We start from the raw sequence: 25,576 nt of genomic DNA on the forward strand, positions 1-25,576 counted from the left end.
GAGGAGAGGAGAGGAGAGGAGAGGAGAGGAGAAGAGAAGAGAAGGGGAAAGGAAAGGAAAGGAAAGGAAAGGAAAGGAAAGGAAAGGAAAGGAAAGGAAAGGGGAAATTAAAATGCTTATAACTAAGTGATAAAGTTATGGGGTTTTGCCTTCTACCTTACACTTCTCTGTATTTCCTAAATGTCTCTGCATAGATAAAAATAACACAGAAATATATATTTGTATATTTTCCAGATTTTCTACATTTTATACATACTGTTTCAGAAAAGATTTTTAAAAATGGGGAAGACTGGGGGAGCTGAGTGGCTCAGTCAGTTGAGCATCTGACTCTTGATTTTAGCTCAGGTCATGATCTCACAGTTCATGAGATTGAGCCCCGCATAGGGCTCTGTGCTGACAGCACAGACCCTGCTTCGGATTCTCTCAGTCCTCTCTCTGCATTCTCTCTCTCTCTCTCTCTCTCTCTCTGTCTCTCTCTCTCAAAAATAAATAATGGGAGCCTGGGTGGCTCAGTTGGTTAAGCATCCAACTTCAGCTCAGGTCATGATCTCACTGCTCGTGAGTTCAAGCTCCACGTCAGGCTCTGTGCTGATGGCATGGAGCCTAGAAGCTGCTTCAGAATCTGTCTCCACCTCTCTGCCCCTCCCCTCTGCTCCAAACCCTCTTTCTAGCCAATAACCACAGCTGGACAAGAGACCTTCACAAATTCCACAACAAGTCTCCTCACCAAAGCATATCCTTGCGCTCTCTCTCTCTCTCTCCAAATATAAAATAAAACCAAAAAATCAAAAATAAATATGTTTTTAATGGGAAAAATTTACGCTTAGATGTCATGAGAAAGTCATTTCCAATAGAGTGAATAACACAAAGAGGAATGAAGGCAGACAAGGTGATGATTGGCAGGTTAAAGAAAGATATGGGAAATAAATCAGGGAAGCTAGAATGTGATGGGGGAGAGAGGGAAGTGTGTGAGAGAAGGACAGAGACACAGAGAGAAAGAAATGGAGATAAATAGAGACAGAGAGAGAAAAACAGAGAAATGGAGAGAAAAATCTCCTTGAACTTATGAACAGTTGAGAAAGGAAGAAGGGCCCAGCAACCAAGAGTAATGAGACAAATCCAAACCCTCTTTCCAGCCAATAAGCACAGCTGGACAAGAGGAAAGAACAGATCTGAGACCTTCACAAATTCCACAGCAGGTTTCCTCACCAACACAGATCCTTGTGTTGGGCATGGGGGACCACAAAAGTCTGTCCTCCCCTCTCAAGTGACATGTTTACAGCAAGCAAGACAGAGTAAGAGTATGATGAAACAGAGTAATATTTTAATGGATTAACCAGGAGGAGAGACGGTTCTCCTCGCAGCCCACACCAGGACCCGGAACAATGGAGGTTAAGGCTTGACTTTGAACTTTCTCTAATAAAGAGCTCAGGGATAAACTAAGCCTAGGAAGAATGGGTCAGAGGAAGTGGGAGCCACTTCTGCCCACTCCCCCTGCTCACCTGTGCTCACCAGTGCCCACAGTGAGAAATTTCCGCAGGCTGGAAATGTTGGTGAATTCTCAGAGGAAACCAAGGAATGTCCCTAGGAAGCGTCGGTGGGAAGGAGCCCTGGGTCCTCACCACCCCACATTGGCCAAGTCTGAGACAGAGGACACGAAGAAGCCCCAGAAAGTTTTAGGGAACCTGGAAACACCTGCATCTTCAGTTCTCCTAAGAATGTAGGAAGCCAGCAGGGTCCCACAGTGATCTCACGACTATCACTTCTTTTAGTAGAACAAGATGTTTACTATTCCAGCTCAGTAGGTCTTTGATGTCATCATACACAATTCAATAAATAACAGAAATCTTCTTAATCGCAGTGACCATCTTTAACACCACCTCTACAGGGGTTTTATTACCAGGTGGTGCAGGTAGACCAGTCACAAAGCCCCCAGTAACAAAGGCCAGAATCACCACAGATCTCTGGTATGCAGGCTGCTTCTGAGGTGGGTCTCTATCAAAATGTAGTGGTATCAAAATCACCAGCATCCGGCTGATTTTTATAGCATACTGCCAGGCAATGTTATGGGCCTCAAAACCAGTTTGGCATAAAGCATTAAGCAACCCCCCTGCCAAGAAAGTGGGCTAAAGACATACACGTGTAGTACAGGTGGGCTGAAGAGCACAAGCAACCCAGCATTTCCCAAGCCCAGAGGCACAGGAAGAATCAAAAGCTTCCCTCACCAGCTGAAAGTGGCTTGAGCACAGGGAGCTGGCAACCTGCTCAAGACTTGCAGGCAGGGTGAGAAAATGTAGAAGCAACTGAAAAGGAATCAACAACTGTGGTACACGGCAGCAATGCTTGCTTGAGAGCCACGTGTCACCCACACACATACACATTTTCCAGCCCCACAAGGGATGGGCAGGGCCGTGCATCCAGCCCCAGCCAATGGATATGCCAAGGCATGGGTCATATCGAAACTAACACAGTTAAGAGCCACCCAATGACCTTCCAACTCTGTCCTATCTGCCTGAGGAACTACAGGCTCTGTGCTGAAACAAGACAGAAATAGCTTATTCCTTGATCACCAGGTGAATGAACAACGCCCTGGATAATTGTCCAAGACATGGAGGACTCTGCCTGAATAAGAAAATAACTTAAGTATTACTGAGTTTTGGGGGTTAATTAGTCTCTCCTGAACAAAATCAAAGACAACTGGGAGCAAGGATGTCTCTACAGGCAGGTGACAGCAAAGTGCCAGCAGCCCTTCTGCCTCCCTGCCTGGGCTCTACATAGGTCCACGGGACTTAGAACAGCCCCAAGGAGAGCCAAAGGGAGTACGGTGAATTAACTGCGAGTTCATTTCAACAACTTGGCAGCAAAGGGGCTCAAACTAGAAACAAAGTTCAATTAAAAGGAAAGAAAGTGACTTTTTCTGCACACCTCAATTTGTGGCTTGAAAACTGAACCCACTCCCCAGATGTCTGTATGACAACCAAAGCCAAGGCCAACTGGCTCTTCTCTGGCTGTCTGCAATTTGGCCAAGGGAACTGATAATTTCTCATTCAGAGAATCCTCAAATTTCAGATGAAACAGGACCTCCAAGTGCTAGGATGACACACAGGTTTCATCTCTAGTGCCAACTCCAGTAGATTGCTGGTGACTCCCCAGAGGGCCATGTCAAAAGGATTCTAGGACAGCGTCCAAGCTCAGCAGGGAAGAGTAAGATGGTTGATTAATGAGGTCTGCCAGGAAGGGAGAATGAGAGTGAAGAGAAAAAAGGAAAAAGAAGAAGGAAAAAAAAAGACCCTAAGAGCCCAGCTATTGCATTTTACATATGATGAAATCAAGTCCCAGAAAATGTGCCCAAAGCTCTCCAGACTCATGGTCCCAGAACCAAGACTTGAACTCCCATCTCTCAGTTCCCATTTATTGTAGTTCTATTACCACCAGCTGGGCCTTAGAAATAATTACTTCTAAAAATGCAAATGAGATACAGCTCTCTTGCTTTTCTCCAGTCTCTTAGTAGCACACTGTTCATGACTTTATATGAAAACCATACATTAAAATAAATAACCTCTTAAGAGAAGAGAGCTTCTATGGTGACAAAGGGGAAAGCCAGAGAGACTTGAAGCTTGGGAAGGTTTCTGTGCATGACTGTTGTCTCTGAAGATGCAGGGACCACAGGAGAAGTATTGAGGGTGGCCACAGGTTGCTGAGAAATGTCCTCAACTGAGAGCCAGCCAAGAAGTACAGACCTCATACTGGAAGGAACTGTGTCCAACCAATAATCTAAATGAGCTTGGAAGTGCATTCTTCCCCAGAGCCTCCAGATCACAACCTAACATAGGTGGCACCTTGATTTCAGCCTATGATACACTGAACATAGACCTCCCAGAGCTCACCTGGATGGCTGACCCACAGGACTGTGAGATAATAAATGGCAGCTGTTTTAAGCCGCTAGGTTTCTGGTAAATTGTTGTGCAAGGAAAGAAAGCCAATACAGCTGGCAGCTTAAATGGGCCTCTTGTGGATGGTTGGCAAAGCCATGTTTGAGAAATGAAGACTGTCAACATCCTGTTGAGCAACTCATGTGGTAAACTCAAGAGAAGTGTTGAGGTAATGGCTGTACCGGGTCAATTAATTCCTGTGACACTCAACATACAATATTTCTATACTTTATATTTAAATAAAGCAAAGTTTCTATGGTAACAACAACCAACTCTAAATAATCTCCAAAGAGGAGACTAAACAAGACGAAAGAGGAAGGGAAGGGAAGGGAAGGGAGAGGAGGGGAGGGGAGGGGAGGGGAGGGAAGGAGGGGAAGGAACTCTTTTTTTTATTCAAATTTGAAAATTCAGCATATAAGTAAGTTTACTAAAGGCTGCACTAACAATTAAATCTGCAGTACACTTGAGGAGAATGCTAAATGCATGGACAATAAGGCAATTTCAAAAACACTTTCAAACTTAACATCACAAGGTCTGAATTAAGCATTATCCACATATGACCTTGCCCAACCTCAAACTCAGACTAGCTGCTTCTGATTCCGGTATACCAAGCCAAGAAAAGCTTTTATTTGTCTGCTCTCCAGGGCCAGTATTTGACCAATGCTAATATTATTATTACTAAACAATGGCAACCCAACAAATACCATATACTGAGGTCTTTCCTCATATGCCAGGCATTTTACAAAGTATCTGACATAGTTTTAAGCCTCCTTCATCAATCAAATTCATGAAATAAAAATTAGATCTTTACAGAACTACTGCCTCCAAAGTTACAGTTCTGAAATATATGCTTCCTTTATCTCATTTCATAATTGTCAGAATACAAAGACTAGCCTAGCTTCAAGTCCCAGCTTTGCCAAGCTCAGAGACCTTGGACAAGTTCTTTCTTCCCCTCCCAAACCTCAGTTTTCTCATCTCCAAAAGGCTGACTGACAATAATTGTCCCTAATTCACAGGGTCATTGTGTGGGCAAAGTGAAATCAAGCACACATCTCAGCTTAATGGCAAGCAGGTAGTCACAGGTCAGTAGTGGCAGCCGTTGGCCACCATAACAGCAGAGATGGAATGACGCCTTGTATGGCTGCTTCATGAAGGCTGCCCCACCTGCAACAGACAAGCAGTATTTCTTATACATGAGCAGCAACTCCCTTCCTATTAAAAATTTGTCATATGAGCTTTTTCTTTAAACCTCTTTTCCAAATTCTCATGCCACAACTCAGAATATTAATATTTCCCAATTGCCAAAGCCAGCATACTGTTCCAATTCTGAATATAAACACATACCAACCCTGGGTTTCAGATCATTAACTTTTTTCCTTTTCCTTCTTTCATTTTATCATTCCTAACCTAGAGCAACCAAAGAGATTTATATTTTAAACATTATAAAAAAACCACCCCCAAAACATCCCTTGCTCCCAAGCTGAAATCTTTTTGTACCATTAGCTTTAGCCCCTAAATTGGTAAATGAATGAATTTCCAACCCCCTGAAAACCATACGTGTTTAGGATGGAAAAAATAGTTCAAGAGCAGTGGCTCTGGAATAATCACATAGAATACCCTGCTTCATTGCCACCAAAATATTACAGGTACACATCTTCTAAATCTCATTTAGGATATACTTTTGAAGGCCTATGAAAAGCTTAAAACATCCTGGGATTAGTGTTCTTTGCCTTCAACATATGCCTTCATTATAAAACACATCAATTGATCACAGCCTCACATCCAACTTTTGACTCCTGAGGAACAGTGACTAAATCCTTTCTGGTTCAGAAAGGATACCCTTAATTATGCTTTTAAAAACCCAAGTATGGGAGAGAAGCAAACCATGAGAGACTCTTGAATGCTGACAAGAACTGAGGACTGATGGATGTGGGGGGAGGGGGGGATGGGCATGGAGGAGGACACTTGTGGGGATGAGCACTGAGTGTTATGTGGAAACTAATTTGACAATAAACTATTAAAAAAAAAAAAAAAACCCAAGTACGGAGTGCTACATGCTAACCTTATTTCTGAAACTTGACAAGTGCTCATCCCAGTGATTGGAGGAGAGGATCCACCAGGCACCTCCAATGGACACTCATGAAGTCCCTAAAAACCTTCTATTCATGGACTGAGCAACCCAGAATGGGAGGTTCCAGTTTGTCCATGCCTCCTTTGCAACTCTAACAAGTCATTGTCATTAAAGAGTATTTACGGGGGATTGTTTGAGGAGACTGAATACATATTCCTCACTGAAAATACCACTTTGCAAGACCCTAGCCATGAAAGGTAAAAACACACCATTGAGTATAAGCCAGTTTGCAAAGACACTGTTTCCAAACTATTAGATTTGTACAGTCACAACTGTCATATCTGAACACCACCTGCAATATCTCCTTTTTAATAAACTCACATTTTCTTCTTACTGCCCACTTTAGCTTCATCCTTAAACCTAAATGACAACGACATCACGGTGGTGCTAGTTATGTTCCCCCCATTTCACATTAAGATAAATACAAACTAGGAGTGACTGGAAGGCTCAGTCAGTTAAGCGTCCAACTCCTGGTTTGACCTGGGTGGCTCAGGCCATGGTCTCATAGTTCATGAGTTCAAGCAAGCCCTACATCTGGATCTGTGCTGACACTGCAGAGCCTGCTTGGGATTTGGGATTCTCCTCTCTCTCCCTCTCTGCCCCTCACGTGCTCACGCATGCTCTCTCTGTCCCCCTCTCAAAATAAATAAATGAACTTTAAAGAAAAAAAAAGATAAATACGAACTACTGAAATGTAAATCATCTGTGGCCCATGCTCAGAGCAGAGTTAAGAGGAAGTATATAAAGGATCAAGCAGTGTTACTTAAAAAGAACCTCTGGACTTTCCCCATGCTCTTTTTACAAGGACCTTCCCTGCCTGCTCTTGTAAACTATCTACACGTGCCTGGGGTCACTTGGTGCCGAGGGCCACTGAAATGATAGTGGAGTCAGCCAGTCACAGACCCATGGTTAACTGAGGGTGAATAGGAGGCCTGGTGTCATCTGAGTCATCACCTTGCCCTACTGTTCATTGTGTCCTTCCCAAATTGGAACCTAAAGGACACAGACTGATTCTGCCACTGTCACTCCTTGCAGCCTTGAATTCTGTTCCATTAGCCTGGACCTCACAACCCTCCGTCAGTCACGCGCTCATTCATTCAGCAGGTACCATTATCCCACGAAAAGCCTTTGTGAGAATGAACACCTTGGTGGCCAACAAATTGGCCATAATGCTCTACTATGGTCCTGAAGAGATGGCCCACTCTGGGCCAGCCATGCAACAACAGAGCCCTCTGTTCTCGCAGACATAATCCACCACCTTTAGCCAGAAGGCAGAGTAGCATTAGGCAACATGAAACTCCCAAGTCCAAAATGAGTGAATTCAGGAACCTGGCACTCTTAGGGAAGTTTAGAGGACTCCTTGATCCCTCACGGCGTCTCCCTCAACCATATTTTCCCTTTCAGTTATCTAGAATAACAGCCAGAGAGACATGGGTACATTTATTATGGACAGCAGCCAGCAGGAGGTCCAATTCCAGCCCTAAGTGGTAGTACCTCAACCTCATATTCCAACATCTCTTGTGTTAATCTCACACATCTTGGAGACGCCTAAAGGACTTTTCACTTCGACAAGGCTCAAACCAACCCGAACCATTTTCCGGGTTTGGCAACAACCAGAATTTTCCAAGAGTCACTGAGTTAAGTCCCTGGTCTCTATGACCTAAGAACTTTTCCCACTGCTTTTAAATATGATTATATGTAAAGAAAACTGGGCCCATATTTTTCTAATCCTATGTTCTTCATTCATCATATGCTTTCTCTGAGAGCTATTTGATATCCAAGAAGGCTTTTGAGTATCTTAAAGTCTTTAAAATATCCCCTCTTCTTTGAACTGGGAAGCTGCCTTTTTGCTAAGAGCAAACTAAATTTGAACCTCAAAAGGCGTTAGGTCAGTCTGAAATATAAACCTCCTCCAAGTACAAGTGGGTTCTAACCCAAAATAAAAACTATGCTTTCATCTCTTAAATATATGTTTTCCCATTTTCCCCTTCCAAGGCCTACAAAAATGAGAAAGGTGTTACTCAGGGGGTGGATGTATCTCTTTAAAATTGTGGTCTTTAAGCAGTGAAAGTAAGCTTGACAGTTTTTGATTCAATGGACTAAAAAGTAGAAGACTATAATTTAATGTAGCTAAGTGCACCCAAATAAATAAGTAAATAAATAAGTGTAACCAAATAAATAAGAACCACGTACCTCTTACAGCAGTTGGTATAAATTCACTAGCACATTGAGCCCATTATAAACCAAAGTGCTAGATAAAACGTCTGGTCAACATCACCTATGGGCTGCCTTTCCACTTCATTGTTGATTTAAAAAAAAATCAAGAAAAGGAAAAGAGTGAAGACTTTAAACTTTTTCTACTCCTACATTGAAAGATGACTGTAGATCCGAATGAAGAGAAAAAGATGAACATGCCCCCTTCAGCTGAGCCTTCAGGACGATTAATGCATCTCAGAGTTCAAAGCCAAGTGGCTTATGCTTCCTTCTCTCCTTAATTGTTCTGATTTTCAAAGAAAAAAATTCTAGGCACTGTGATTATCTTTCATCATTATAGAAGACACATTAAATATAAGAGAACCTTTCCCTTACTTCATTTTTCAACATGAGAGCAGAAAAATCAACCCCCAAAAGTGATACGAGGACAGGAAGTAAGAGCCGTTTCCTGAAATGCCTGGGGTACAATCTTTTTAATCAGCCAAGGACACCACCCACCACATCTGGGTGGGCACCAGAGCCCATTATGCTAACTATGATTGAGCTGGATGAATAGCAAATCTGTCATATTGTCGCTGGGCAGCCAGTGGGGATAAAACGCCAGCATCCAGGATGTGCTGCTGCATAGCATAGAAGGCAACCATGTCATTCAGAAAGGCTAGTCTCCTTACAAATATGTCAACCGACCCACATTTGTGATGCAGTTTAATACCATTTTAACATGCAAGAAAGTGAAACAAAACACAACTCGGCATCCAGACCATAAAACCCCAAAGGGGCCAAGATTCCCACTCTGTAAGAGACAGACATCATGCCTGGCTTTCTGCAGGTGGCCTCAACAGTATCCTAGATCTCCGTGAGCTTTGTGAGACAGAGCTGTGTGTTTCCTCTGTGCTCACTGCAGGGGGACTCATAAAGAACCTGGCACACAGAGGGTGCTCAACAGGTATTTGTTGAATCAATTTGTTTGCATACTGACAAACGTGCAAACCAGCCAGTAGGCTCCTCAGTGAGTCCTCAGTGAGTCACACCACACACTGCTTCATTGGTTGCATTTAGCATCTAAATTTCTGGAAACCACAGGTGCTCAGGAGAACCGAGAGATCCCAGGCTCTGGTGCGGCACTACCTGGCTGCAAATCTTGGCATCCGTTTTTAGCCATGTGCAGATTACCTCATCTCTCCATGCCTCAAATTCCCTCTCTTGTAAACTGATGATAAAAACAACATGCAGCCCACTGAGGTGTTCTCGTGATTAAATGAGATAATCCACGTGAGAAACTTCCTCTAGAAAACACTAAGCACTCAATACATACCAATTATTTCTTTACTTTCACTATTATAGGTCAGTATACAGTCACCAACATAACAAGCTTCCTAATAACCAGAACTCTTAAATTAAATTCAAATTAACAGTAATTAAAATTTACGTACTATATTTCCAGGAATTGACATAAACTAATGTCAAAATCATACTACAGAATAAAAGAAGCAAAGTGCACATATATGTGCACAGTACGTGTTGCATTTGTGTTAGAACAATGGCAATAGCTTTCAAGGGAGAGTAAACATACACGTGTGTGGAAATATAACAAAAATTCTCTGCAAAGCCAAATCTCTCATAGCGCTTACCTTGAGGGGGTAGGGAGTCTACAGGAGTTTAAATTTTATTTGTAATGTTCTAATTACAAAGCAAGTGGATTCCTGAATTATTTTCCTAAGATATCATTAAAATTTTAAAAACACATTTAAAATGTACACCAAAAAAAACCACACACACACAAAAGAAAACTCATCTCCTCTGGCAGCACGAGGAGGGAGCTCTCCATGTGGTTGCTGGAGGAGGGAACTGTAATTACTTAAATAATGGCTTCTTCTTGGCTAGATCATAGGCTCTGCCTGGAAAGAAAGCGACTTGCCTTATCATTCCACTTGTGTCCTCAGCACTGATCACAGCACTGGGCACATAGGGTGCTCAGCACATATCTGTAGACCAAATGCATGCCTTTAAGAAAGAAAAAAATTCCAAAATCTTTTAAGCAACTGGATAAGGTCTTTCATTTTTAGTATCTTTCTTGAAAGTCTAAGCACATTTAATTTAACTTTCAAGCTAGGAGAAAAGACTTCTGGTCAACCAAGAGTTTAACAAGTGTGTTTAAATCACAGACATTTGAGGAACTCTCCCTGCCAAAATGGTGCTGTTTTTATTATGCATTCCCCTCCCCCCATCTCATGTCATGACCTTGGAAGCACAACATTTGGGGGTCCCACATGGCCTGAGGTTGCGATACGCTATGCAGACACGGTCTACCAAGTCTTGCAGGCCGAAGCAAACACGTCAGCAAAATCTACCCATCGTTGCTATAGATTTATGTCGGTCCAGCAATTATACAGGCTGTCACGGGTTCTGGGAACATGCTAAAGTGAAATATAGAAGAACTCCTTAGAGAATAGCAGCAAAAAAATCGAAACCGCTGCTCCCCCATACCAACCCCCCCCTCTTTCTAGACTGATGTCACACCCTGTACCCCCCAAAAAAAATCAGAGCTGCAAAGAGCCACCTACCTTAATTGCCTCTCGGGGTAGGTCATATTAAAGCACTATGGAGGGAGCCATGCAATTCCTAGGGGGAGTACAAGACATTTTAAACGTTCCCCTTCTGCAAACCTATGACAGTGTGGGTAGACTCTAAGATCTGGTGTCACTAAACACACAAGACCATGCACCTTTCTGAACATGAACTGTCTGTGCTGGGGAGACGGATTTCATGTTTCCTTCAACCTCTGCAGAAGAATGGGTGAAAGAGGAATTTTTTATAATGTTCTTCTGGCCACGAGGAATCACAAATTTGTCCAGAAGGAGTTCTGTGGTCACAAAATCCTGTGTCCAGGCCAGGCAGGGTAAGGAGTTCAGCCAGATACTTCCCGCCACCCTCATCATTAGTCCCAAGTCATGGAACACCCACTCTCTGCCACGCCCACCATAAGGATCATAGGGTTCAACAGTGAACACAGCAATCCTAGGATCACACTTAAGGGTTCCGGGAGAGAAAGAAGAAGGACACATATAATCACAAATTCAGCTAATCCACATGGTAGCAAGTGTCAGAAAAAAAAAAAAATCTAGGTACCAAAAAATGAAACCAGACTCCAGATATGGAAAGAAAATAGGCTTGAGTAGTACTGCTGGTTCCTAAGATTTTTTTGTGAAGATTAAATGAGATCATTTCATTGCAGCATCCAGCTTAATGTGGAGTTGCAAACTTGAATATCCCATTCTACCTCCCTCTCTGTATCAGAGAAGTTGGAGAGAGATGCTAAAACAAATTACTTGGCTTACTTGAATGAGCTCACTGCTCACAGGAATGAGTAAGCTACTCAATCATTTATTCTTTCTGGAAATACAACTGAGCATTACAATGTGCCAGGACATAGGTGCCAGAAATACAGCAGAGAATAGGACAGACTATGCCCCCACTGTCATGATGCTAATATTCTAGTGAGAATACAGAACAAGCAGGAAATGAGTTCAGATCTCAGAGAAAGCTATTAAGGAGAAAAGGAGGCAGAGTTATGCAAGATGGAGTTAGTAACTGGGCAAATATCTTAGATCACAGTCAAGTGCAAGCTCCTCTACAAAGATGACATATGAGCTGAGACCTGAGTGATTGGCCAGATATGTAAAGAAAAGGGAAGGAGGAGTGTTCAAGTCAGAGGGAATGTGAAAGGCAAAGTCCTGAGCAGAAAGAGGCTGGCATTGTTAAAAGAGGAAAAAGAAAGCCAGAGTGGTCGAAGCCTTGTTTAACACTGGGGAGAAAATGTGGGGGACCCAGTGGGGAAGGAGACACATCTTGGTGGCTTTGTAAGCCAAGGTGGGAATTTGAGGCACTCAATTCTGCTCCCCAGATAAAAAGCACTATGTATGGCTCCAGGGAGTGACAGCTCAGCATGGATACAATAAATACAGTTTCCACTAGAAAGCAGATGAATTTGTCCTGTAGCCAGGTCCAGAGAAGGAAAGGCTCACAAAGCTAAGTAAACAGCTGACATCATTTACAAGCATCAAACATAGCTGGGTTCACGTCTTGGAAGATGTTAGGGCTAAAGACACTGGATTCCCATGGAGGAGAAGGAGGAAGCATCTTTATTCAAGACTCTTCTGCCCATATATTACTGAATCTCCGCAGAACAGCTGGTCCATAAATGCAACTGAAAACCCCTTAGCACCGCAAAAGCTAAGCAGCTAGAACCCAGTGCTTTGCGTAAGCAGCTGAAAATTCTGTCTCTTCTCAGAAGCCCCTATTGTGCAGCTACATAAATGTATTGGCAGGCTTCTGTTTTAACTAAATGGACTTTTAATTGTATATGTTTCCTTCACAGAAAGTCTTGACGATATAAATTTATGATGCTGTCTTCGTAAAAATTACTTAGGAGGACTCTTGGCATCACAGTAAATGCTTCCAGAGGGGACTACACGGCCTCATGGGTCCTGAAAATCAGCCGCCAGGTGTCAGCTTGGCCATTCCCTCCTGGAGAAGGTCTTTCAATCCTACTGCACAGTAAAAACACTTCTGCCTGGCTCTCCATACGACAGAAATGAAATCTCACCAGTGAGGCTTAATTAAGTGGAGGCATATTTCAATTTTTTGTTTGTTTTTGGAGGATTTTCTCCATTAAATATGCATGTTGGTTTAAGCTAGGCAACCTGAAGAATCAAAAACTAATAAGTGTGGATTACATCTACATTGGCTGTGTTTGGTTCTCCCTGCATTACTGCTCTCAGCCCCGCCTGACTTGCTTCCAAATAACTACTTCCTAAGCATCCTGTCAGGTTCATGTCACCATGCCAGACTCATTCCATCAGCTTCGCCAAAGAAAGAATGTCTTTCTCACTGGCACCTGGACAGAAATCCATGGAAAGCTCTCGTTGGCCTAGTGTAAGTCACAAGCCTTTTTCTGGATCAACTCATGTGTCCTAGGACCTTGGTAGGCCGAGCATGGGCATTCGTTCCACCTTTTGGCTGGAGCTTATAGGTCTCCACCCTCAAAATGAAGGAGGAGATGATCCCCAAAGACACCCAAAACTGGGCAATAGGAAAGCATGATGACCAGGTTAATACTTCAGCCACCTCAGTGCACTCCAGCAGAGATGTGAGTTAATGAGGTTACGTGCTGCAGCTCACCATATGCAACTGAATAATGTGGAATTCTCCTTCCTAGCCAGCATCATCTGGAGCTTTATAATTCTCTGAGTTCTGCTTTCCTAGGCTATTTATTATTAATCACTCCTGGTCCCTTCAGGTGTTATAAAAGTGTTCAATCAATACTTTCAAACACTTACATGACTGAGCAGAAATAGAACCACTTACCTCTAGAGCCATCTCCAACATTCTGAATTGGGTATTGGCTCTTTCCCCTGACCACTGATAGCATAAAATCTCTTCCTTCCAAGGTGTAAAAGGAAAGCTCTGACACTAAAATGTCTCAAAGACAAATCAAGTTTAATGGTAAAGGTGGCTTCAAGCTCATGAGCTGAGTTGGAATCAAACCTATATTACTTACTCTTTCTTGACCTTTGTTCTCCAACATCAGGCAGAGTGGCCACCTTCCGCCATCTGCCATCCCAGATGCTATCTGACGTGACCTGCCATATTTGAGTGTACAGTTATTGTCTGTACCATAAGAATGTAAGCTTTGGGGGCCCAGGGTCTCATGTACTAGGGTAGCCTCAGGGCCTAAATAATGCTTACACATGGCCAACACTCAATAATTACTGTTTTGCTATAGGATTAGTTTTCACAGAATCCCTTTTTCTCCCTTAAATTCCCATAGTATCCAATTTGGAAATGCTACAATAAACAATGACTAAATTAAAAGGCATTGCCAACCCAGCAGAACTGGCTTCTGACTTATCCTTAGAATCTAAGTGATCCTCATCTTCAGTAGGATATCCAGCTAACCAGGGTTCCAGAAAGCCCTTAACCCATGAAGGTTACTGTGTTTGATGTCCCTCTGTTTCTATAGCCCTTTCACCCTTCTTAGCACCAACTATGAAGTTGCATACTTGATTTTCTTACAAAAATATTTTATAACACATTTCTCAAATTGTACTGGGGTCCTGAATTTATCCAACATAAATTGGTTGGTTGATGAGGACTGAATGACGAGCCACCTTGGGGACTATCCCCACTTTCCAACTTCCTTGGTTGTCTTTGACTTGCCATCTCCCGTGCTCTCATCATTTCCCCAGCAGTGGGCCTCTGATGGCAACTGTACTCAGAAGACTCTCAGCAAAATGATCACACATCTTAGATTCACCCACTGCAACCATGAAAGAACACTAGAGCCACGGCCATTTGCCTAATTAGTTCTATACCTTCAAGAAATGCTTTGAGGTCTTCTTGCTTTTGTGTGGGCCAACAAATCCCCCTCTTTTTATAAACAAGCTTCTCAGAGAAAAAATTTACTCTAGCTGCAATCAACCTTTCTAGCAGGCGACATTCTCTCTGACATGACAAGAGCCACTAAAAAACAACGACGGCGGGAACAGCAGCTGTACGATACCGCTGACACCTCAAGAGTCAGGGAAAAAATAGCTGGTAGGGGAAAACACCAAGTCCATAAACATTGCAGAGAGGCAAGGCTCCCCAGCTCTCGTGCTACATGCAGCAACCAATTACTCTCTCAAAAGAAGAATGCAGGTCTTACATGAAGTGGAACAATTAATTTCACGCTTGTCATCCTGGCCTCAATAGTAAGTTGATTTGAATCAAATATTTGCGGTACATTACGGCTTGCAGGGGACAGTTCTGGTGCCTCCTGAGCTGACGGACTGCCTTGATGGCTACCATTGTAAAACAATCCATCAATAAGAGTAATTATGGTATTGATCAAAGTGGTTGGCTGCCTCAGATTGGAATCAATTCTCAGGAGTTGCTGGGAACAGAAATGTCTAATGGACTATTCCATCACTAGTCACTGCAGCAACTGAAACAGCTAATATTCTGGAAAGTTCTTAATAATTACTCATTGAATCTGCATTTCTGCTTCAGTGCTCCTAACTAGACCTTGCTTACTGTAGCCTGAAAGTCAGTCCAAGTGGGTGAAGGAAGGGCCAAATGCAGATGTATAAAGTGCCAGCACTGACCAAAAACAAAAACACACACCAAAAAAAATGTAGAATAATTAACGTGGAAAACTATCTTCAATAATTTTATTCTATCCTGTTAATCAGGGAAGATTATTATTTTTTTACAGAGTTTCTGGGTGAGAAAGTACACTGGGAAGAAAACTGTATCTTATAGATGCTAATTTTATGGAGGTCCCAGGCAGAAGAAGAAAATTCTCCATTTCAATGGTGATGGCATCATTAACAGAGTAATACATTATCATTAATGTGAAATTGGCCTGCAGGTGCCAGTCACCATTTCCTAGATCGTGTGGGAAAATCTGGAATCTCTGGGAATCAGCATGAACTTGGGGAAACCCATATTAGCACATAAGCCTAATAAGCCTCCTTTCTTTTTCTCTCAGTCAAAAGCCTTTTTTGATTTCTAACCAGGCTCTGCTATACCCAGGGCGGCCTCTACTCGGACTAGGAAGAGGAAGACACCTGCAGCTGCTACGCTCCTCACCAGGGGGTCTCCTGACCCGCACAGCTGGAGAGAGGGTAGCTGTTCAATCTTGAGGACTTTCTTCTCCAGTCCTGGCAAGACCTGGTACCCAGATCTAACAGAAAAGGTGTTGCTCTCTCAGGTTTAGAGACTTCCCTTTCAGGTTCTCAGCACACACAACCTTCTTTCCGGGTACAAGCCAGTGATTCACCCTCACAAAGCCTTACTTCTTGCCCTAAATTTGACATTGACATTCCCTTTCCAGCTGTGGCTTTTGCATTTTCGTTTTCTCATTATTCCATTGCTTGTCCAGCTGATGCTTAACCTCTCTGTGCTTCCATACATCTCTGTCTGCTCCTGAAGACAGGGAGGAAATGATGAATTCTGAGGCTAGAGTATTGAGAAAAGGCTTACTTAAAGACATCAGAGATGACTTGAAAGATTCCCAAGGTACCAAAGTACCTAGCAGTGGAGATGGGCTTTTCAGACAGAATAAATAAAAATAACATAAGCAGAGGCCAGAGAGGAGAACGGGGGATCAGCTAGTTTTGTCGACAGCACAAAAGTATTGGGGTAGAGATGGCCCATGTAGGGTGGGGTGCACACAGGGAAGGGCCTGACAGGCAGAGCTCTAAGCATTAGACTTCTTAGAGGTAGCAGGGAGCCAGCTGGTGGAGATATTATTGTACAAAAGGTAACCCAAAATCATTGTGCAAGATGAACTGAGAAATGGAAAAGGAGCATGAAGACCAGTTAGGAGAAGAGATGACAAAAAAAACACCAAATTCTCACAAAATAAATCTGTAATTGGGACACTATTTAAAATGGCAAGCTGATGAATACTCACGTAGACATTTATTTCCTAGTGCACATCATTGCCCTGCATTTCATCGCCCTGCTGTGGCGGCAAGAATGGCCACAACATTATTAGGAGTTTACGGGATCATTAGCTGCCCTCCTCTTATTTATCAAAGCTCTATACGATGCCTGAGTGAATTCTGAGTTCAGTTTGGAAGGTTTCAAGATAACAATATATTTATTTAGAGGCTTAGAAGGTTTTAACGCCAGAATGACTCTTAACTCTCCTTAGCACTATAAACACTACCATTAAATCAAACATGACTCCGTCTTAAACAGGGGAAATCAGGTTAAGACAGTTTTTAACCTGCAAGAAAAATGTGTGCAATAGAAACCAAACAGCCATTCCACCAGGGAAAAGTTACAGATGTTTGTCTTCCCTCAGCAACCAAATATTAATTTCACTGATGATGAGATTAAGGAGGTAGACAATACTCAACTGAGATTACGCCAGTGCTTTTATCTGCAATTGGCAGTACCTTGAAGCTGGGGCAGGAAGATGGGAAAATGTCCTATTAATGTTCTGCACAGTAGATCGGTTGATAAAGCGTCCACATTGCAGATAAGGGCTGTGTTCATCCTAGAAATCCACTGACTCGCTTCGAGCATGCAAGCCACTGGGTATAGGGTTCTCCCATGTCTTTCTTGTTGATTACTATGAATTTCTGATAGGGAAGAGTTTCACTTCAATTCAAATAAGTTAGTAACAACAGTAACAACAATAATAGTAATAGCAACTAAAACTGATATAGCACTTACTACATGCCAGGCTGTATTCTTTTTTTTTTTAATTTTTTTTTAATGTTTTATTTATTTCTAGGAGAGAGAGAGAGAGACAGTGTGAGCAGGGCAGGGTCAGAGAGAGAGGGAGTCACAGACTCTGAAACAGGCTCCAGGCTCCGAGCCAGCAGTCAGCACAGAGCCCAACGCGGGGCTCGAACCCACGAACCGCGAGATCATGACCTAAGCGAAAGTCGGACACTTAACCGACTAAGCCACCCAGGCGCCCCCGCCCCTGTATTCTTAACATTTAACATGTAATCTTTACAACAACCCTGTGCATTAGGTACTATTATTATCTCCATTTTCATGCAGGGGAACTGAAGCTCAGCGAAGTTCACATATTTGCCTGAATCCTTGTCTTCCCCATTAACACTCAGGCATACATACGTAACTACCTGGAAGCTACCAGAAGGTTGCATTTGGTGGATACCTCATCGCACTCCTTCAGAGTGAATACGTTGTGTTGTTACCCAAAACAACAGTGGCTTATTCTAAACTACTTAAAGGTTTTAACTGCCTCCTAAGTCACCCCCCAAAGGGGAAATGAAAGTGTAGGATGGAAGCCAATTGTGAGATAAAGAACCACCGCTTAACCCATCTCCTATCTGGAAATGGAAAATGACCCTCGAGAGATCGGACACATCCCTGACCAACTCAAACCTGTCATTTGATGGGAGAGCATCGCTCCTCAGAGAAGTGCTTCTCAAGTGGTCTCCAACTGCATCAACATCGCCTAGGAAAATGGAAAAAAATCCGTATCTCGGAGCCCAGCCCCAGCCCTAGCCCCGTGACTTGCTGGGAGGAAGCATGAGGAACTGAATCTTAAACAAGATCCCTGTGATTTTGTGGAGAGTCCTGGATTAGAAACTGAAGTCATCCCAGTCTTGCTACTGTGGACTCCTCCAAACAGCATGCACACATACATAAACAAGCAAATACCTTCCTCCCCATCAAACGCATATAACAGGATCAAAGAGACCCAACCACAACCTCTTACTCGCAAAAGAATGATCACCACAAAGCTCCTTCTGCTGAACAAAGAAACACCTTAAAGGCACACCATTGTTATAGTATTTTGAAATATGTCACACCAACAGGAAGATGCTCTGGGCAACACTGCCCAAGACAGTTGGTCAAACTCAGGGCAGTTTTGAATCTTTGCTATTATATTAAAGGTCTAATTTCAGAATTACCTGTTAAAAAGAAGGGCAACAGATGATTCAGTGAGAAAATGAAATCAAATCCTGATCTTAAAAGACCAGCCAAAACCACAGGGTCATTGAGAAAGCAAAAGTACAGTGACCCTAGGATGGCCAGCAGTCTCAGAGAGTATGGACAGGTTGCTGAGGCCAGGGAATGATGTCAGGTGAGAACCACACCACGTGGAAGCTAAGATCCACTGAACTTCCTTGGGGCCTGTTCCTCCTCCTGGCCACACTCTTCTGGCCACCCCAAGACCTCTCCACCCTCTCATGGAACCCTCAGTCAACAGCAGGCTCTGGAATAGTAGGAGCATGGGAAATGTCACTCAGATCCCTGGCACAAACAACCTAGGCGACCACAAACAGACAACAGGGTACAGACAGTAAGCACCTGTTCCCAGGTGACACCAGAATAGACAGCAGAGAAATTCAGTTCGTGTCCCTGGGTGGGCAGCCTGCACGAAGGCACCAGAGTGAAGAGCAAGAGCCCGGAAGCCTTGGTGTGGAATATGCAGAAACTCCTGGAGACAAACAAGCCTGCTTTTAAAGAACTGAAGCCAAGTCCTAGTTGCAAAATCACTGGCCAGGTAAGTCTTTACAGAATCCCCAAAAAGACTTTTAAAACAAAGAAAAAGTAAAAATAGATCCTAGTGGACAGGAGAGAGCCAAGGCACCGGCCCACTGCCCATGACCACAGAAATGACACAGCCCCCTGTTCATGCCTGACCCTGAGATAGACATTTCCTTAACAGGAAGGGCTGATGTTATCTACTGGTAAATCTATATATATATATATATATATATATCCCTAGTATAATCAAGGTATTCTCAGATAATGTTTGGTGTGCAATCCAGTACATGGAGCTCAACCTAAATCTAGTGCTATTTTTCCGACGGTGGCATTATCAGACCATCCTAGGAGAAAGCGGAGGTTTCTCCCATAAGGGTCTGCTTGTCCTTTAGCAAAATTGCATAAAGGGATTTAAAAAAAAAAAAAAAAACAAGATTATTGTACTAACAAGGCAGCTCTGCAAAAGCAGAAACTGGACCCACTGGGATCCAGGCATTTTACATACATGTATCTTGGGGTCCCAATTAAGGAGGATTTCTAGGGAGATTACTACAGGAATAAAATATTTCAAAAGCTGCTAATAGACAGTATATAAACACTGGAACCAAGCAGAGTTCAACAGGAGAGCTTTACCAGTAAAACACCAGGGCCTCGCTATAACCCAGCAGGTCCTCAAATTTCACACTATTGTTCTGCCTTATCAACAGAATCATTTTATGACAATATCATTTTGATATTTATCTAACTAGCCCCTTGGAGCCAGGTCACCTAATAGTATTTCTGCTCCTTATCAGTGTCACACTTATGCTCCAAAGGAACAATATCTGTTTATAGATTCAAGAGAAAAGATACAGATTTCAAGAGTCAGAGCAGACACAAGGCAAACATTGTTTAGGGACGCAATAAAGCTAATCCATTTCTGAAATTGCCCTAAAAATTAGATGGGATGGGATCCTTGTGGAGGGGAAGGCTCCAAGAGCCCTTTTTGACCAAAATAGGTTGACATTTGAAATTTCCACTCATTTGCACTCACTACAATGCCACGGTCTACAGATTCTAAATAAACAGTGGCAGATGGCAGTAACTATGCTTCCATGAAGAATCCTGCATTTGTCACCTTATTCTGTCCTAAATAATCTATGGTTTCAAATTAAATTGGTTATGTAGATATGCTTGTCATCTCATAACTTCAAAACAAAAGACACTGATTCTCACAGCAGAGTTGGAGACGCCCAGCAATTATGCTTAAGAGGCTGACTCCACTTCCCCATCTCTTGCAGTGACTTGAGTCTATCTCCTTTCATCTTTTGAGTAATCCTCTTCACTGCACTCCCTGCTTCCCCCCAGTGCCCTCAAGCCCATCCCCACTTCCCTTTTCAAAGCCCTGTAGCAGGATCTATGCCTTGCAGGAACCAATCCTGGATTGATTTCCCCCTGGGTATCTATTTCCCAGCCTCTCCACTTGATCTGCCCTGCCTGCATCTACTGTACCCCCTCGCCACACTCCCCTCTACATTATTTGGCCAAGATTGTCCACACCTCACAATCTGCAAGATGTGCTGCCTTGGGGCATTTGTACCTGCTTCTGCTTCTACTTAGAATGCTCTCTACTCGGAGAGAGGGGGCAAGATGGCGGAGAAGTAAGGAGCTCCATACTTGCACTCGCGCCCATACATCACACAGAAAAGATCTGAAGCCATTGGAAACCTTACAAAACCTGAGAGATTGGGAGACAAAGGACGCAGAATCCACTGANCTCTCTACTCTTATCTCCATTCCCTCTTGTCATCAGGTCTCATACTGAATGTTATCTTCATTGCAGAAGGTACGTTCTCTGGACACAGAGATAGAGTCACTACCTAGCAGCTCACTAGCACAAATAGCAGATGGCTTGTTGCTCTGCCTAGTTCTTACCTGCATCTGATGATACTTTCTTGCTCATTTGTTTCTTATTTCCTCCCCCTATAAGACTGTAAGCTTCGTAGAAGCAGCAGGTTGATAACCATTGTAAATAAAATGGATTTATAGTTCTATGTAACCACATGTTCACCACTGACCACAAAACAGGAGTCTACTTGATCCCAGTATGTATATCAGAACAAAATAACCAGTCATGTAAATCAAATAAGAAAAGTGGTAGTAGGGGCGCCTGGGAGACTCCGTCGGTTAAGCGTCCGACTTCGGCTCAGGTCATGATCTTGTGGTCAGCGGGTTCGAGCGCCGCATCAGGTTCTGTACTGACAGCTCAGAGCCTGGAGCCTGTTTCAGATTCTGTGTCTCCCTCTCTCTCTGCCCCTCCCCAGCTCGTGCTCTGTCTCTCTCTGTCTCAAAAATAAATAAATGTTAAAAAAATTATTTTTAAAAAGAAAAGTAGTAATAATATTCACTGAGCTAGTAAGACTCTTGCTGATCATGGCTGCTTTCTATCAAACTTCAGATGTGACAGATTCCAAGAGCACATAATGATTTGGAGAAAAGCAGGGTTCTCTGAGGACCTCCACTAGATGTATGTACCCAGTGCATTTCAGACAAGTCCTCACCAGTCCACCACTAACAGGTAACTCAGGGCATTGACACCATGGTACCAAAACCATCATAATAAGATCTTTTCAAACACCAAATAGGCAATTAAAGAGTCATCTGTAGCTATTTGGAGTCACTGTAGACCACCTTTATTATTATTAAGAGGCAATAGGCGCGCCTGGGTGGCTCAGTCAGTTGGGCGGCCGACTTCGGCTTAGGTCATGATCTCATGGCTCATGGGTTTGAGCCCCGCGTCAGGCTCTGTGCTGACAGCCAGCTCAGAGCCTGGAGCCTGTTTCAGATTCCGTGTCTCCCTCTCTTCCTGACCCTCCCCTTCTCACGCTGTCTCTCTCTCAGAAATAAATAAAATGTTAATTTTTTTTTTAAAAGAGGCAAGAAAAAGAATGGTCCTATTCACACACACACACACACACACACACACACACACTCACTCACTCACCAAAAAAGGGCACAGGTTTAGTATGCAATGTTGAATGCTTATATATTCATCACGGTTCTCCAGAAACACAGAACCAATGGGATGCATATATGTAGAAAGTAGACCTATTATAAGAAATTGGCTCACACAATTATGGAGAATGGCAAGTCCAAGTCTACAGTGTGGACTGGCAGCCTATAGACCCAGGGAAGCCAGTGGTGCAGTTCCAGCCCCAAGGCCAGCAGGTGGAAACCCAGGAGAGCCAATAGTACAGATGAAGTGTAAAGGCAGTCTGCTGGAAAATTCCCTCTTACTCAAGGAGCCAGTCTTTTTGTTCTATTGGGACATCAACTGATTAGAAGAGGCCCACCACACCATGGAAGACAATCTGCTTACTCAAAGTTCACTGATTTAAGTGTTACTCTCATCCAAAAAAAAAGTCTCCAAGTTGATACAGAAAAGTAACCACCACAAGTCCACTCCTTTCAACCTGGAACCCACATGCATCTTCTTAAACCATACCTACTCTCCAAATAAAGGCAATGACAAGGACATTATTCCACCTAATATGATAGAACTACTCTGTGTACAACCAAAATGCACTAACTCTTTCCCCAGAAGAGGGTATGAAATCCTTGGATGATGTTTACTCTTCTCTTTAATATCCAGTAATTTATATACCACAATGTAAAGTTAATAATACTTAAATACTATGATATAAAGTCAACACATATTAGGAGGAGAACACAGAGAAGAACACAAAGATATCTGCTACATATACGCACACATTCATAACAAAATAAGGATGAAATACTCTTGACATTTACAGTCCTCATTTCTGTGACCAGTCAAATGGTCATAGTTGTGCTGCCTTGTGGCATTTGCACCTGCTTCTGCTTCTACCTAGAATGCTCTTTGCTCCCACCTCAATTTCCTCTTGTCATCCGGTCTCAGACTTAATGTTATCTTCATTGCAGAGTAAACTATACCTTCCCTCTTTATATCCACTCTCTTCCACTACCCATTCTATATCCCCTTTGCCTTTAGCAAGCACCTCACACTGTGGTTCTTTACCTGATGGAATGACTCAAACCTTACAATCGTAAAACTAAGGCAGCCATAACAGAATGCCACAGACTAGGCAGCTTACACAATAGGACTTTGCCTTCCAACAGTTCTGGAGGCTAGAAGACCCAGACAAAGGTGCACGCAGGGCTGGTGTCTAGTGAGGACTCCCTTCTTGCTTTGCAGGTGGTCACCTTCATGCTGTGTCCTAACATTGCCTCCTCTTTGTGCGTGCACACTCCTGGTATTGCTTCCTCTTATAAAGACACCAGTCCTATTGCTTTCATTTAACCTTGATTAACCCTCCATAAAGGCCAAATCTCCCAGTATAACCACACTGGAGGTCGGGGCTTCAATGTATGAATCTGGGCAAGGGAAAAAACACAGTTTAGTGCCTAAGAGATTGCAATAATATCCCCAGTCTCACCCAGGGTCATATGCAACAAGTAATAGTTAAGGGAAATAAAACTATTACATTTTCTAGGCATTTTAGAGAATATACTATTTATTCACCCCAAATGAAGACATCTGGCCAACAGTTTGAACACTTACTATGTACCAGGCACTGTTCTAGGCACAGCAGATAGAAGCAGTAATCAAACAAGACACGACAGTATGTCTTGCTGTCTTGGCTGTTGGTCACTGTGGCCTGCCCCGCTCAGATACGAGGTCCCAACATGGAATTTCAATCCTTTTCATTTCAGGTAATTTTTCTTGAATTATAGATTCAGTGTTCGTTCTGTTCCTTGCTTTACTTTCCTTTTTCTGGGTCTCCTATTAGTTATATGTTAGAGCTCCTTTGCCTGTCTTCAATGTTTGTCCCTTTCTGTTGAATTGTTTTTCTATTTTCTTCTACTTAAAATGTTCCTAATTTTTACCTTTTCTTTCTTTGAAGGCATCATCTGTTGCATTTGTTTGCTCTTGAGGTGCTTCTAGTTTAGTCTTTATTTCTAAAGGATTTTTTATTCTGTTTCCAATGCCCTTCCTCACTTATCACTTCATTTCTTATGTTTTTTTCTATTTTGATTTATGTTGTTCTATGATATCTTTTATCACTTTGTTAGTGAATTTTAGTTCATTCTGACAACAGTAAGTTATAGTTTTAACCTGGGTTCATCTATGTAGTGTGTTATATGTAGAGATGTTACTCTTCTCTTTACTCTTTTTATCTCACTTTGTGTTTATATGAGATTACCTCCTTTGTTTTCTATGGTCAGTACTTGTGTGAAGATAATTTTCCTGAATTCTGGGGAAGAAGCATGACTCACAGTGACTTTTCTAACTTCAGAGCTCCCTCTTCTGTTGTTTTCATAGAGTTAAAAAAAGGAGATGTTGGTTGCTTTCTGACATACCTTATCTCTATTTCTACCTTCATGTATACTTTTATTACTTTTAGAGAGAAAGAAAAAAATTTCTCTAAGCATCTGGGCAAAAGAACTGACTTACAAGGAGAAAATGTTATAATTAGACTTTGAAAGGAAATAAAATATGAGCCAAAGGTTTTATATTCAGCAAAATTATTTTCAAGTATGAGGTGACAGAGGTTACATGTAAAGCCTTAGGGAATATAGTCCTCTTGAGCCATTTCTGAGGAATATACTAAAAAATAAGATTCAGACAATCAAAAAGGCTAAAGACAGGAGATTAGGACAGGTAGTAAAGATGAAATATACAGAAGCTTGAAAAATTAAAACTAAATGAGGGCTACAAGGGAAGGTATAGTATGAAATGGTTACATGCCTTCAAAATGTAGATACAGTACAACAATTTTTTAATAAAGAGAAGAGAAAAACAATTTTTTAAATGTTTTTAGTATCTTGAGAAGTCATATTCATGAGATCATATTATTCTGAAATGTTTTATATATAAGACCAAACAAGTGAGTTATTAAGAGTTATGAGATAGTCCAATTCTATCATCCATTTATCCTTAAAACCTAGTTTTTTGGTTTTTTTTTTTATGTGAAAGACAGAAGATACAGATGTAGTATATATAAGGTCAAAAACTCTGTGGTCCTGTCTTTGAATTGGAAGTATCCAATATGAAATCATAATTATTTAAATTTTATTTTATTTATTTATTTGGAGAGAGAGGCAGATAGAAGGAAAGAGAGAATCCCAAGCAGGCTCTTTCCTATTATCACAGAGCCTGATGTGGGGTTCAGACTCACAAATTGTGAGCTCATGACCTGAGCTAAAATCAAGAGTCAGATGCTCAACGGAGCCACCCAGGTGCCCCTAAAGTATT

This window comes from Crocuta crocuta, unplaced genomic scaffold, assembly GCF_008692635.1.
Source record: "Crocuta crocuta isolate KB4526 unplaced genomic scaffold, BGI_CrCroc_1.0 scaffold87, whole genome shotgun sequence".
Taxonomy (NCBI): Eukaryota; Metazoa; Chordata; class Mammalia; order Carnivora; family Hyaenidae; genus Crocuta; species Crocuta crocuta.